The 14,743-nt window shown below is 39.9% G+C and overlaps 1 protein-coding gene across 4 annotated transcripts in view; it reads right to left on the bottom strand.

Annotated features, from left to right (window-relative positions):
• LOC311230657 (inositol hexakisphosphate and diphosphoinositol-pentakisphosphate kinase 1-like) overlaps positions 1 to 14,358 on the bottom strand; it is a 254,567-nt gene extending 240,209 nt beyond the window's left edge. For all 4 annotated transcript variants that reach the window (XM_084317006.1, XM_084317007.1, XM_084317008.1 and 1 more), the window contains exon 1: positions 14,319 to 14,358. The gene's annotated coding sequence lies outside the window, so the exon portion shown is untranslated. The remainder of the gene's footprint in view (positions 1 to 14,318) is intronic.
• Between the last annotated feature and the right edge of the window lie 385 nt (positions 14,359 to 14,743).

The raw sequence follows: 14,743 nt of genomic DNA, 5'->3' as shown, positions 1-14,743 counted from the left end.
TACTTTTTATTGCACTGCACTGTTGCATAATTTTACCATCTACTATATTCTACTATTGTATTGCACTGTACTATTTACTCTGTCTATTACAGGTTCAAAACTGTATTAAACTGTGTGGGTATCAAACAAGAAAGACTGTCAGGCCCAGGCCTAGAACTGCACCCTGAGAGGGAGGTTTGCCCTGAGTGGGAGGTTCGATGGGTCAAAGTGGGTATCAAATAGGAGGGAAGACTGTCGGGTTTTAAACTGTGGATACAAAACAGAGAAGGTAAAGATGACTTTGAACTGTTAAACGGTAATCCAGAACTATTTTATTGCACTGTAAAAAATGGGATTTTATATGTCTGCCCTTTATGTGCACTATTTTACTCCGTCTATTCTATCTTACTCATTTTATTATTGTCTATTTAAAACTGAATCAAACCATAAACAAGGTGGCCTGTTGGGATGTTAGATCCTAATGTGAAAAACTGTGATTTTATGTCTGCACTTTATGTGCTCATTTTATGCCTGTCTTTTATGCCAGCACTTTGAGCTGCAGACCAGTTTCTATATGAAAGGTGCTATACAAATAAAGTGTATTATTATTATTATTACCACAGCCCCTACAGAGGCATTTAGCTAATAAGTACTTAATTGCGATTAATGACAGCCTGTCATGTTGCCTAACTAAACATGTTCGAAAATGAACCCCTTTGGGAGCTCTGTGGAGTAGGTTTCAGGGCTTTTTGGACAGAAATTAACAGCGGCTGCATTACTGTAAATTAGTTGTGTAACTAACCCTCAGCTGTGGGTATTCAGTATGAAGCATAGCATGGATTGTATTTAGAAATAATTCTACCCTTCGACAACATCATTGGCAAGTAGAAATAGGCCTAGGGGTCCAAGACTTTATTTCCCCTAATACTTTTGTCCACCCTGCTTAAAGCTGGGTGATAAGTCAATATGGTCATTTTCATATTGATCACATAGTCATGAAATCCCGATATCGAGAATAGATATCGTGACACACAATTCTGTTGTCTTGGAATTGATAATAACAAGCACATGTTAAGTTACATTTCTCACAATTTTATTTGAAATATTATTAGAAAATTGCAGTTTTGGTTTTATATCACACTTTACATTACCACATAGTTCAATGGAATTGAGATGAACTGGATTACAGAACCATGATATGTGACCAGATATTGCGATAAAGGCCGATACAAAAGGATATCACAAGGAAAAAGTCTTAAATATGGCCCAGTCCTACCCCTCCTTCAATAAAATCGCTTCCTCCTTCACATATAAATAAATCAGGAGGCTGATTGAAAACATCCCTGTGCCGTTGTCGTTGACCATGGATGAGTCAATCTCCATGGGGCAGTGAATGAGGCCCGCTACTGCACAGGCACCCCTCCATCTATGGAATACCAGGTACAAAATAGATTTCCCCTTTGTTGTGCTGAAAAGGTATATACACCAAGAACTGCCTTGTAGGCGCGTGTATCCAGAATGTCTCTGTACAGACAGCGGATATAACCGTATGTGCAGACTAACACCACCATATGTATCCTACTATATAATGAGGAACAATCCATCCAAAACTGACTCTCTGTCCGTCTGTCTGCATCCATTTTTCTCCTCAATGGGTTGGCCAATTCATTTGAAATGTGTAATTGCACATGGGCATCGAGTCGAGTCTGAAGTCATCAAATTTGTGATTAGAGAGTCATGAGACTCTTGAGTAGTAGTATCATCATCACCATTGTTGATAAATAAAACATGGATTTTAGCCCACAGCCTGGGTCTGAATTCCAGCGTTATGGATGTTACATTCAGAGAGAAAATTGGAAACTTAACTTAACATTGACAAGGCATCGATTTGAATTGGAAGTATAATTTACACATTTTAGTTACACTTATTGAGATAAAGATGAGCCTGCAGTAAAAAAAAAAAAAATTTACCTTTTGGATTTTGAGATAGGTGACAAAATACACAGCGTTATGGATGTTACGGAAATGGACAAGCTTTTCGGACTCACTGAACACATTATGAAAACTCTGTGAATATCTTTTTCAAAGAATAACATGTTTACTATCACTTTGTAGGGAAGGGTTTGAGGTACCCAAAAAGCACATTCAGGAAAACCTGGAATTTCCTCACAAAAAAGTGCCGTTATGGATGTTACATTTTTGCGTTATGGATGTTACAAGTCTGAAATAGACAAAAAACACTATCAAAAATAGGGCTTTACCAACATGTGTTAGACTTCGGTGGACCATTTTGAGGGTCAAACCAGTCTGGATTCATGTTGTAGTCTTAAAAAAATGCCAGAAAATGCTGAGAGAATTGTTGAATAAGAACACAAATGTTCTAGAATGTTCGATTATGACATCATACTGTGACATCACAAATGTTCTAGAATGTTTGATTATGACATCATACTGTGACATCACAAATGTTCTAGAATGTTCTATTATGACATCATACTGTATCACAAAAATCACACACAAAAAATAAAAATATTTTCTTTTTTAGTCTTAAATAGTTTCAAAATATCAGTCACTTCTGAAAATAAATTACACAAAAAGTTTTTGGAAAATAGCTCTTTATTTGATTAACATAAAAAAGTGTTTTCTATACAGAGAACAGCAATATTAATATCGGTTCAATCAGAAAATGAGTTTTGGAGCAATTCCATGAAACAACCTCACCATGAGAAATGGTATCTCCCTCTGTTATCCATGTGAGGATTGAGGTGTTCACGAATCTGATCAAAACTGACCCAGGACTTGTCCTTTTTGGTTGGAAGTGCAGCGGTAAGCCTCCATAAGGGACATGGACATGTGGCATTTCTGAACCCTCTGCTTGACTCCTTCTCTTATGGTCACTGCATCCTTCATTCCTGGGGCCCGTATAATACTCATTTACTTTCCGTTTGGTTTCATTTGGGGTTTCTGTGTTTTTTGGGGTGGGTTTCTTGTCACGATACTCGGCAAAACAATAACAAATACACAGGTAGGCTGAGCAGACGCGAGGGGGAGATGGGCGACAGCAGCCGATTAGCAGTATAGGCTAACGTGGACACTGCTCTGCCTAGACCAGGGGTGGCCAACCAGCGGCTTGCGAGCCGCATGCGGCTCTTTGCCAGTCAATGTGCGGCTCTTCCATCCATAAAAAAATAAAAATAAATAATTTTTTTTCTCTTTTTCTTTTTTAACACTTTGATTGCCCGAGGTTAAATTCATGATATACCATCCCTTGCCAGCTCTATTTAACATGGAGAAGTTCCCCTTCTTTGCAGGGCTATAACTTTTTTAATTCTATTGCTAGATTGCCATTATTAGGGCCCATTCAATGTCCTATATGTATTGTTCATGGTGTAGCAACGTTAAACTTTTTCATTCACATATTCATACTAAAATATGGTCTAAAGTATAAGTATGTTTTCATCTCTTTCTGCAGCTTTCTCCAGAATGTGATTTATAGCCCCAAATGCATTATATTGATGATCAAATACAGTTTGGTAGCGATCGGTGCCATATGAAAAATTTCAACTGGAGGTACTTCTAGAAGTTACTACGTATCATCTGATATTGACCGGATGGGCGAGGGGGCGTTTATAATTCCGTGGGCAACGTTATACCATTCATCTAATGTGGGTCATATGTTCATCATAGCAGTTTATATCGAACACGGTAATACTACACGCTAAAACTCACCCCAGTCTCCTCAGGCCGTTGGGCGATCAGCGTGGAGTAGACAGTTTTCTATTATGGGATGTTGAAATGCCAGATCTATTTCCAGGTTGTATAATAGTATATACGTCCAAATCATGTTGTTTTTTCGAGTTATTTCCACCGATCGATGTTCACTGTGTGAAGACAGAGTCTCTCTAACATTAGCGAGTGCCCGGACCACATATGGAGTGAGTCCTGCCGGTTCAAAGGTTGACATCCGGTTTCGATCTGCCGATCGGCCACCAGATGGCGCTCTTGAACCGCTAGAGGGTTGAGAGGAGATCAGCAGTGTGTCTCAAGGCTGCAGAGGGGAAATATGATTCCGATGACAGATTTTTGAAATATTGATATCAAAGACGATTTACCGCGTCCTCGGCAACTTGAGCATGGCTAGGAAAGACGCCTAAACACGTTCCCGGCAGTTAAAGTGTTAATGTCACTCATTCCATAAGGACGTAGAATAAACATTTACAATTTTTTTTTAAATGGTCCATTTGCATGTTCTTGGCATCTGAATCTAGGGACATATATGGATCAGTGTCAGAAATAGTGTGTCTGTTACTAGGCTTGAGTAAATTGTAATGAACCAAATTTTTTTCTTTTTTTATCTTTGACTGTGAATAACACCATGCTAAAATTGACCAGACCTGAAAAATCTAAGCAAATGAATAAAGGGAAGATGATTAAACAGAAGGTTTTGTAGATACAGTACTGAATTCTGCCATCTTTTTATAATGTAAATTTCTCCACCATTTTTCATCATATTGCAACACCGTTTTTTGCAAGACGTTCACAGAAATGTAGAGAAACTAACTGCGTTCTGTTTTATGGCAATAACGTTCAGGTTTGTGGGAGATAATCCCAAAAAATAAGAGAAATAAAAAAGGAAATCCAGAAGTCAGATGATTGACAGGGGCTGGTGTGAGCTGGGTAGGGTAGTTTTTCGAAATTCGAAAGCCCTGAGTCTCTTCCTTCAAAAGACTACACTCACTTTTGGCTGTGCCACTTCCTCCTGTCAATATGCGCCGGTTTCCGACTCAATGCCCTGAGATTTCTATAATCTTATATTTCACTAATAACAGTTAAAATAATTGGTAAACAAACGTAATGCTGAAAATATACACTTGTACTGTATATCTCGGGCTTAAGAGGTTATCCCTGTGAGGCCCAAATTAAAGACATTAGCAACTTCAGAGGCCAGAGGGTGGGACATATAAACACATTTACTATCAAATAGCATTGTGAGGCTGAACAACAGGACCAATTGACTATACATGTGCTTAAAGGGGAACTATCTTATAAATGGCCTTTTTCAGTGTTTACCATTGTTTCTTAGCTATGTGGACTTATATTAATGGGATCTATGTCTCTAATTCTCATATTGGCGCATTCTTCCAATTCTCCTCTCACAATATTCACCCTCACTGAACTGAGTCATCTGAAAATGTGCATATCTGTGATGTCAGAGATTTCTCAGCTGCATAATAATGTGGCAGTTGATGTGGCAGTTGGCACCAGGCCACACAGTGGTTGGAGCCCAGCCTCAAAACGGCTTAAGATCTTGAGGTAGAAAAATGCGGTTTTTGAGTACTTGATTAGAAATACAAAACAATGCATTTTTTTTTTTTTGAAAAAAACCCAGGTGTTCCATAGACTCACAGGAATTGTGTAAAAGTGCCCAAATAGTGAAAGAAATCGTAAAATAGTTCCTCTTTAACATTTTTTAAATAAACATTATTTTTTTAAATGGCTAAAAGTGATTTTGTAATTTTGCAACCGTGGGTCTCACAGGGTACTTTTAACCCTGTGAGGCCCAAATAAAAAAGACATTAGCAACTTCAGAGGCCAGAGGGTGAGACCTATAAACACATGAAGGGTGCCGTGACTGAAAAAAAAGTTGAGAAACGCTGGTATATGGTGTGGCTCTTTGTGGTACCACAGTAATTTTTGTGGCTCTTAGTCTCTGACTGGTTGGCCACCAATGTGTGAAAAAGTTGCGTCTGGAAATATGTTGGATTTTAATCAAACAAAGGGGTCATAATCGGACTTAACAACACACCTTTTTGATAGTGTTTTTTGTCTATTTCCGACGTGTAACATCCATAACGCAAAAATGTAACATCCATAATGGCACTTTTTTGTGATTCATTCCTTGAGAGGAAATGCCAGGGCCCCCCTCATGTATCAACCTGACGTACGCACAGATATGTGCTTAAGCCGTGCGTACGACCATTCCTAAGCAAAGTGTGGGATTTATCTATTTGAACTTGTGCTTGACTTTGTGCGTATATTTAAGCACAGGTCGGACCATGCGTAGTTGGCGCCCGGTGGTAGAATATTTTTACAACGCGGAAATAAGCACTGACTGCGCTCCGCGTAACTCAACCCGTTATTATTTTGCGCATATATTGCAGAAATACGGGAACGTTTTGATTATATTTAAAAGGCTTTGCCATTGTTAAACGTAATAAGTGGAACCCCGAAGCTATAAGCAGAATACAAGTCATATAACACCCACGATATAAACGCATTGCAACGAGAACAGACAGAGGTTATTTGTTGAGTGTATGTGTATACAAAACCCTTGCAATAAATGTGTCTTAAATGAATGAAAAGCATACATGCTCTGGACACAGAGCATATATCGTGTGGGTGATATCATGACTTGTATTCTGTGTCAAAGCCTAAATCAAAACGTCCCCGTATTTCTGCAATCTATGCGCAAAATAATAACGAGTTGAGTTCTAACAAAGAACGTATTACATGCTGGTAGGCTGATAGAGTAAACTATGATATGAATATGATATGATATAAAGTATACTGGTCCGTCCGCGAGGATATCGAGGACTCGAGTTGGGGGACCCTGATGTAAACAAGACAAAAGTCTTTCTCTGGTCTGCATCCCCTTAACAATTGTGTGTATTGAGCCGTACTGTATTGTACCCATTCTGCAATCTGTTAAATAAAGTTCTCATTCATTCAGCCATTAAATGCAATTTGAGAATATAGGCTAAAGTGACGGGTCATGTTTCCAAATAAGATTGGCCACACAACGGAATGCTTTCTACTTCAATTTGTTGATTAGAATAGATTACCTCGCTCCGTTCAAACTTCACTGAGCTCAGCACACAGACATGATAATAACAACAACAATAATAATAGCTTCATTTTACATAGCGCCTTTCAAGAGACCCATGCAAGGTCGCTTTACATAGATGGGGGGGGGGGATAACAAAGTAATAAAGATAGTGGACAGACTATGTAAATATGATGATGGGATTCAAGTTCGCGTTTTTATTGATCATAGGCATGCTGTCATAATCAAACATTCTAGAACATTTGTTGTCACAGATCATGTCATAATAGAACATAGGCTACATGGCATGGTCCATCGTGATATTGTGTAGACTGTTATTACTGTACCACCCATTGTGACAACAGCCTTGTGAGCTCCCGCACACAAACATGATGGAATTCAGTTTGTATTGATCACATAGGCAGGCTACATCATACATGGCAGTGAGATTCATTGTTCTTGTATATGCTCTCGTATTATTGTTTATATAGGCTACCCAATACTGACATCAAAATAGATTGTATGCCTCTAGAAATCATATGCAGCAGGTAGAAAATTTACGGAAAATCCGTTGCGATTTGGAATAAAATTGAGGAGAACTTTAATCCCTGGGTATTAATCAAACAAAACGGAAAAAGGCAGTCATATTCCAGCACGGTCTTTATTAGTGTTTGCGCTGCCCAGGCAGCAATGGTTAATAGATATCATATCCGACATCACCGTACGTGTACACGTCTGTCAGCCTGTCTCATAACACGCTTCCCTCGGTTTAGTCCATTTTTCCACATTTCATGGGGGTGTTCCATTACCGTATATGGTTAATCGGGGCGGTTTTGGTATGCAAATACGTGAAAGTGTGCACGAGCCTCGGCGTAGGACCAAGGTGATATTTATCATGACAGGTGTGCGTAGGACCTGTGTACGCACGTGTGATAAATCCCGTTTTCTTTGTGCGTGCACACATTCTAAATTCTGTGCTTACGTGTGGAAATAGAACATTTTGAGGAAAATTGATAAATGAGGGCCCAGGTTTTCCTGAATGTGCTTTTTGGGTACGTCAAACCCTCCCCTACAAAGTGATAGTAAACATGTTATTCTTTGAAAAAGATTTTCACAGAGTTTATCATGTGTTCAGTGAGTCCGAAAAGCTTGACAATTTCCGTAACATCCATAACGCTGTGTATTTTGTCACCCATCTCAAAATCCAAAAGGTCAAAACATTTCTTATTGCAGGCTCATCTTTATCTCAATAAGTGTAACTAAAATGTGTAAATTATACTTCAAACAAAGGGGTTATAATCGGACTTAACAACACATTCGCAATGTAACATCCGTCACTTGCAATGTAACATCCATAACGGTAACATCCATAACACTTGTAAAGAATACAAAAAATAAGACCAGAATGTCTAATTGTTGCTAATATGTCATCTTTATAAAAGTTAGCTTTGCTTAGGAAGTTTGGTTGACATTGCATTCCAGATGCATGTTTTATGACAACTTTTCCTGGAAAACGTTATGGATGTTACATTCGCTGTCCCATAAAGGGGCATTATAACAGCATGCTTCACCTGCCAATGGAAAGACACAAAGTACATAATTGATTCACATATTGATACAACAGCCCTTCATGACCAAAGGTGAGGTTAGAAAAATATCTGTTGATTTTTTTTGTGCCATTCTGGCCATTCAGAAAGGCATACAATTAGGTTAATCATTGTGTCTCCTCCTGTAGTGTGAAAAAACATGCATTCTCATAAATATTACGATCAAATCTATTTTGTACTTCAAAATATAGACCTTGATGATACATTTGAAATTGGTTTGGTTATGATCATGTTATTAAAAGATTTTCATGGTGAGGTTGACATTTGCATGGAATTGCCCAGTAGTAGTATCATCATCACCATTGTTGATAAATAAAACATGGATTTTAGCCCACAGCCTGGGTCTGCATTCTTCTTGTTTTCTAGTTGATAAGATAATGTATCATCTGAGCTGGCATTCCGTACCCATCTCGTGTTTATCATTGGAGAGTAGGAGGTCATTAGTTCCTATTCACTTTCAGTGCTGTTTGCCTGTCGATTTAGGGTGTGCATTGCTGAGCAATAATGAGAATGAAACTGGAATGAAAACAAAGCAAGGGACAGTGTGGTATGTAGGGCATTAGTGAGTGAGATGCAGGACTTTTATAATGACCATAAAAGGTCATTACTTGTGCCTGGTAGCCTATCACAACCTATAGAACAAAATATAGATTACATAGAGACAGACAGGTGAGCAACTTGTTATCCATGGTTAAACCATTAACCAAACTGTTAATCATTATGCTCAATAAACCCAGGGGTTATAATGGACCTATATAGCTATTAGCTACCTATGGAGGACAAATGCAAACAGCACCTGCCAATTCATAAAAATAGCCTCAGAGATATAACATCAAAGGGGTGTGATCTGAAGATAACAGTTTGAACGTCTTGTCCCAAGCGTTGAGCATCTAAAAAAAGCAAGTTATTCTAAACACAAACCGTGTTTCACAAGAATTGTGATCCTTAAAGACATGCCGATGCAGTGACTCAATCGTGCTATAATGAGAGACCTGCGCACTTTATTTCTAACCTCACTCACCACAAAATGACTTCTGCATGATGTACATGGCTGCTGCTGTTGTTGACATGATGACAGATGTGCTGCTTACTAGTGCTTAGCCCAACATATTTACCTAAATCCAAAGTGCTTAACTACTGGCTATAGCTCACCTAAATCACCCACGGCACCAAGATGGGGTCAAGCCACTTCCTATGTTTTTGGCGTCCACACTTCCTCTCTAGCAGCCAGACAGACAGAGAGTCTTGGCTTTTATTAGACTAGACTCATGCAGTAGTCCACATTCAAGCCATATACTGTAAGAATTAGTTCAAGAATCTGGTTCAACCTAGGGCTGGAAGGTATACCAAATATGAAGGTAATGTCGGTCGGGAACATTACCACTAGCCCTATAGAGACCGGCAGATTGAATGCCACCCCAGAGGAGGACAGAATTAGTTTGCTGTGTGAAAGCTAGGTGAAATTGAGAATGATGTTAATTTTTTGTTTTACTGTCCCGTCTACGAGGACGTATAAGGGAAGTACTTTTTAGTAAAACGTCCTCCAATTATGTTGATGAATATGGAAATATGAGCAGGATTAATATGAAAAACTTGAGTTGTGCTTCAGGATGGGAACTTTTTTGTAACAGATTTTATTTGCCAAGCTTGAGAGAGAAGGCAGAATACTTTGCTTAAGACAGAGCTGTAATCTGTATTTAGGTCATCTAATCGTAAGGGTTGGGCACTTTGTGTGCATGACATGGAAATAAAATAATCAATCAATAAATCAATCATACCTTCATGGATCCATGCAAAGGTAGGGACTTTTACTATACCACCGCTCATGATATAACAATATACTGTATATTGTTATATATATAAAAATAGATATGCATACTATATATAACTTAATACAAAATATTCCTTGCAGCAGTATTAAAAAGTAAGATAAAATAGACAATTTTGAATGAAAGAGGACCATAACAATAGTATCATGTAAAACAAATTTAAAATGTAAAATAAAATAAAAGTCATATCATCAATTTATACTGGAAAACTATACCGTCAAAACTCAGAAGAATATATGTGATTTAATATTATGGGTATATCGCCCAGCCCTAGCTCATCTTCACCTTACAACTATAGAGACTGCAGTGGCGAAATTAAATCACAAAGACTGACTTTACTGACTGAGGCCCCGTTTAGACGGAAACGCTAGCAGGTGAATCCGCAAAAATATTTTTGCTGATGTGCCTTTCGTTTATACGGAAACGGCGTTTTTACGGGGTGAAACCGCAAAAAAGTGAGACTACCTTCCAGGGTGGAATTCCTAGAAACGCAAAAGCTTTGCGATCTCGTCTAAACTATCAAAACGTATAAATCTGTTAAAACGATGACGAAATGGTTGTCACGGCTCTGGTCGCGCGTACTGCTTACGTCACAGGTAGCAGGTATGCGCCAGTAGCCGAGACGTAAACAAAGCAAGTATGTCTGACTTATATCAACGGAGATCACCTGAAGGCTACATTGGCAGTACTTTTAACCCTTTCACTGCCACACGACAGAAGGTTAACCCTTACTATCACACAACCGGCTGTCGTGTGGCAGTGAAACGGTTAAATACACAAGAATCTGTCCCGCGGCGTGAGACTCCGTGAGTGGACCCACTGTCTGTGAGTGACTCTGCTTTGGTGCAATCACATTCCCCATCCACAGTCTGCGAATCAGAGGCAGAGTAGGGCGGGTCTTCACAGCACGTCATGTGACATATGCGCCAATCGTGTGACAGCGGGTCTCCGTCGTTACAGCGTCGTCTGCACGGAGAATTCCACTCCAAAACGCTCGTCTAAACGTAAAATTAAAAGTGAAACCGCAAGATGACTTTTGCGGTTTCTGTTCACAAAACGCTCGTCTAAACGGGGCCTGAATTGAAGGCTACACACTTGATTTCTACATAAATAAGTTATGTCAACAATGCAATATATCCCCTTAACACATAAGAATGCAATATTCCATTAATACATAAATAAGTTGTATTAACACTTTGAGTGCCAACGATGCTATATGTCGTTAGTTCATGCCGACCGTTGAATGCCAGCGACGACATATAGCGTTTGTTTGTAGTTTTTTTTTATTTATTAGCCATTTGAATTCATATTTCATCAATCTAGTCTCACGTTAGTGCTGCAACCTCTCTCTGAGCTCCATTGGGAAAATACCACCCCCTATCGTCTCTCCCTGTTGTACTGCACCCAGTTTCCTCATTTTACTTATCCGGCAAGCCATCCGAAGAGAACCAAGTCTTCGCCGACCCTCAGAACAGCGTGGAATCGGTATTTCCAGTACCCAGCGCTGAATCAATAAACGCGATCGATATTTGGAATGGCGATCAGGAATTGGAATAATCTTTTTGGAGCACATCTGATCTGAGGTAAGGAATCTATTTTACCAGTCTTAGGATAATCAGAGCTGTTTTCACAGAGATATCAGCGTGTGCCATATGTATGTGTGTGTGTGCGCTGATCAGGAAATGAGAATAGTTTTTCAGCTCGCTTCTCTAGCGTGCATAAGTACACATATACTATCGATAATCTAGCGTTTATTTGAAAACGATTCATAAATAGGCCGAATAATTTCAATGTTTTTTGTGTATTCCAGAATATTCCAGTAAAGGCTGTTTATCACAGAATCTTTATATTTTCCTGAAACTTAAGAAAACGAGGGTTTTTCAAAATGGTATCAAACGGAAATGAACCGATTAAAAAACAATCCGTTTCGACAATGTTGACTGCAAACAAGTCATTGATAAGCGACGGCCAGATTAGACACATAGCCATAATTTAAGACATAGTTTATGCGTTCACAGCGCTATCATTGAAGTGGGTGCTGGCATTCAACCATGTTTTGAGACGGAGACGGGTGGCATCTAAAGTGTTAAGAATGCAACATCCCCTGACACATACTGAGTCACACACACGGATTTGTGGGAAGATGCCTGTCTGTGGTGTGATCAGCAGACAACTAAAATTACTGCATATATACATAGGAAGTGTGAAATATGAAGTAGCCGAGTTGTGAAGGTAAGTGAGGGGCAGCAAAGTATTTTTCAGAGTTAATTAATAGAATGACAGACTATAGAACTGTACTCTTGCCGACACAGACGTCTGTCAGCCGTCAGGTCAATAGGGTCCAGCTGCAGCGCCGGAAAATCCTCTCACTGGGCAAGCCTGTGGCAGCCACGAACCTATACTTTCTATAGAAGCAGCTCGGATGTGCGCTGTTTTAAGTGAGCATGTTTTATTCAGTGTTGCGTTGCTCATATCAACACTGGTTGCACGCACGCTAATGATGCCCAGGCGCGTGCGCGCACTCCTGCGCATAGATGTTCCCTCGCATAAGGACAGACTAAAGACAGTGCCTAATTGCCTCTCCGAATGGAATGTAACACCTGACGACCGGCGCTATTGAAATGCAAAGTAGCCAGGTGGGTACTGCGAGTTGGCGCATCAGTCGAGTGCAGCACATTCCTGTGTGCACATCCGTGCATGTGCGTGCACGCGCTTCTGCTCACAAAACTTTGGTTGCACGGAGTGCAACCCCATCCCATGAGCAAGGCATCACTGGTTTTATTGGATTGATTGATTGATTGAACATTTTATTAATGTCCGCCTTGTTTCGAACTGGTTATGCTTAGGCCCCCTTTCGAAGTCGCCCTCTTTCGAAGTCGGTTATGCTTAGAGTTTGGAATCAGGGCTGGTGGTCTATCTAAAAGATAAACTCTAAGCATAACCGACTTCGAAAGAGGGCCTACGCATAACCAGTTGGAAACAAGGCGGACATTAATAAAATGTTCAATCAATCAATCAATCCAATAAAACACAAGCTCAGTTAAAACAGCACACCTCAATGTGGAACGCCCTACCCAAAGCTGTAAAGGAATGTGAATCACTACCCACTTTCAAAAACACTCAAAAAACACCTACGGGAGACTGCAATTCGAAACTGGCCCATGTAAATGTCCTAACACAACCCCCTCCAATGTACAGTAAAAATGACCAAGTATGGTCTTGTCAATATTCCAATGTACAGTGTTGCTTGTACAGTTGTACAGTGTCCCCCACCCACCCCTCCTACCCAACCTCCCCCCCACCCCCACATACCCAACCTCCTCCAATGTACAGTTTCTACGTCAAATGTATATACTTCTTTTCTGGACTCTTTTCGTATCACAAACAGTACTGTATTTGCAAATCTGGTATGTCATAAATGTATAGATGTAGCAGTACTGTCTATCTGTATGTCATATATGTTACGATGAATTGAAAATGGGGGACCCTGATGTAAACAAGACGAAAGTCTTATTCTGGTCTGCATCCCCTTAACAATTGTATGTATTGAGCTGTACTGTACTGTACCCATTCTGCAATCTGTTAATAAAGTTTTCAATCAATCCGAGCTGCTTCTATAGAAAGTAGGTTCGTGGCTGCCACAGGCTTGCCCCTTGAGAGGATTCCCCGGCGCTGCAGCTGGACCCTACTCCGTCAGGTAGGGGAGGGGGGAGTGACAGCTAGGCTCGAGGCACGGCATGTTATTATTGTAGCAAGAATCCCGAAGCTCGTGAGCAGCACGTTATAAAACAATTCACCGGAGTGCGAGAAGAGTTCATTAATACAGAAATGTAACGGCACGTGCGAATGAGACACGTGCGATATAATAAATCTGTGCGTCGACTTACCAGTGCTCACTGGCGGCGCGTGCACTCATGAAACAAAATGTAGTAACTACTACTGAGCTCTATATAAAGTAGCCTTTGTGCACTTCTACAAGCAACAAAAGTCAACTTTGAAGTCACGCATGTAACAAAGGAGAAGCTGCTACAAAAAGCGAGGCCAGCAGAAACAAACAGACACAATATTCCAGCCACTTACCGGTCAGTGTTGAAACTGTGTGTGTTAGCTGTCAACTTCCTTATCCCTGGCTGGAAGCCTTGGTCGCTTTTTACAAACTTGTGCACGCGCCAGAGTTCACGTCGGCCAATGTTGATAAAAGCTTCCTTCCTCTCCTCCCTGGAGGAGGTGGGTTTGTTCTTCTACGGTCTCGTCACTGCCATCTACCGGTTAGGTCGATGAATAGAACTGCCAGAGCTGGAAATATCACTACATTTGAGGGGGAAAAAATGTATTAATAGTATTTGTCTGGAAAATTACTCAAGTAAAAGTATAGCTCCAAAATATTTAGTTAGGTGGATACCTTCAAACATACATTTATAGTTTTACAGATTTTTTTTATTAAAGATAACTAGTAGTTAGCTACTTCTCACTTAATTGCCACATAGGCTATTCATATATTTATC

Source organism: Notolepis coatsorum (assembly GCF_963971535.1).
Source record: "Notolepis coatsorum genome assembly, chromosome: 6".
Classification (NCBI taxonomy): domain Eukaryota; kingdom Metazoa; phylum Chordata; class Actinopteri; order Aulopiformes; family Paralepididae; genus Notolepis; species Notolepis coatsorum.
The sequence above is the reverse complement of the archived record's forward strand: the minus strand, read 5'-3'. Positions and strand labels throughout refer to the sequence as shown.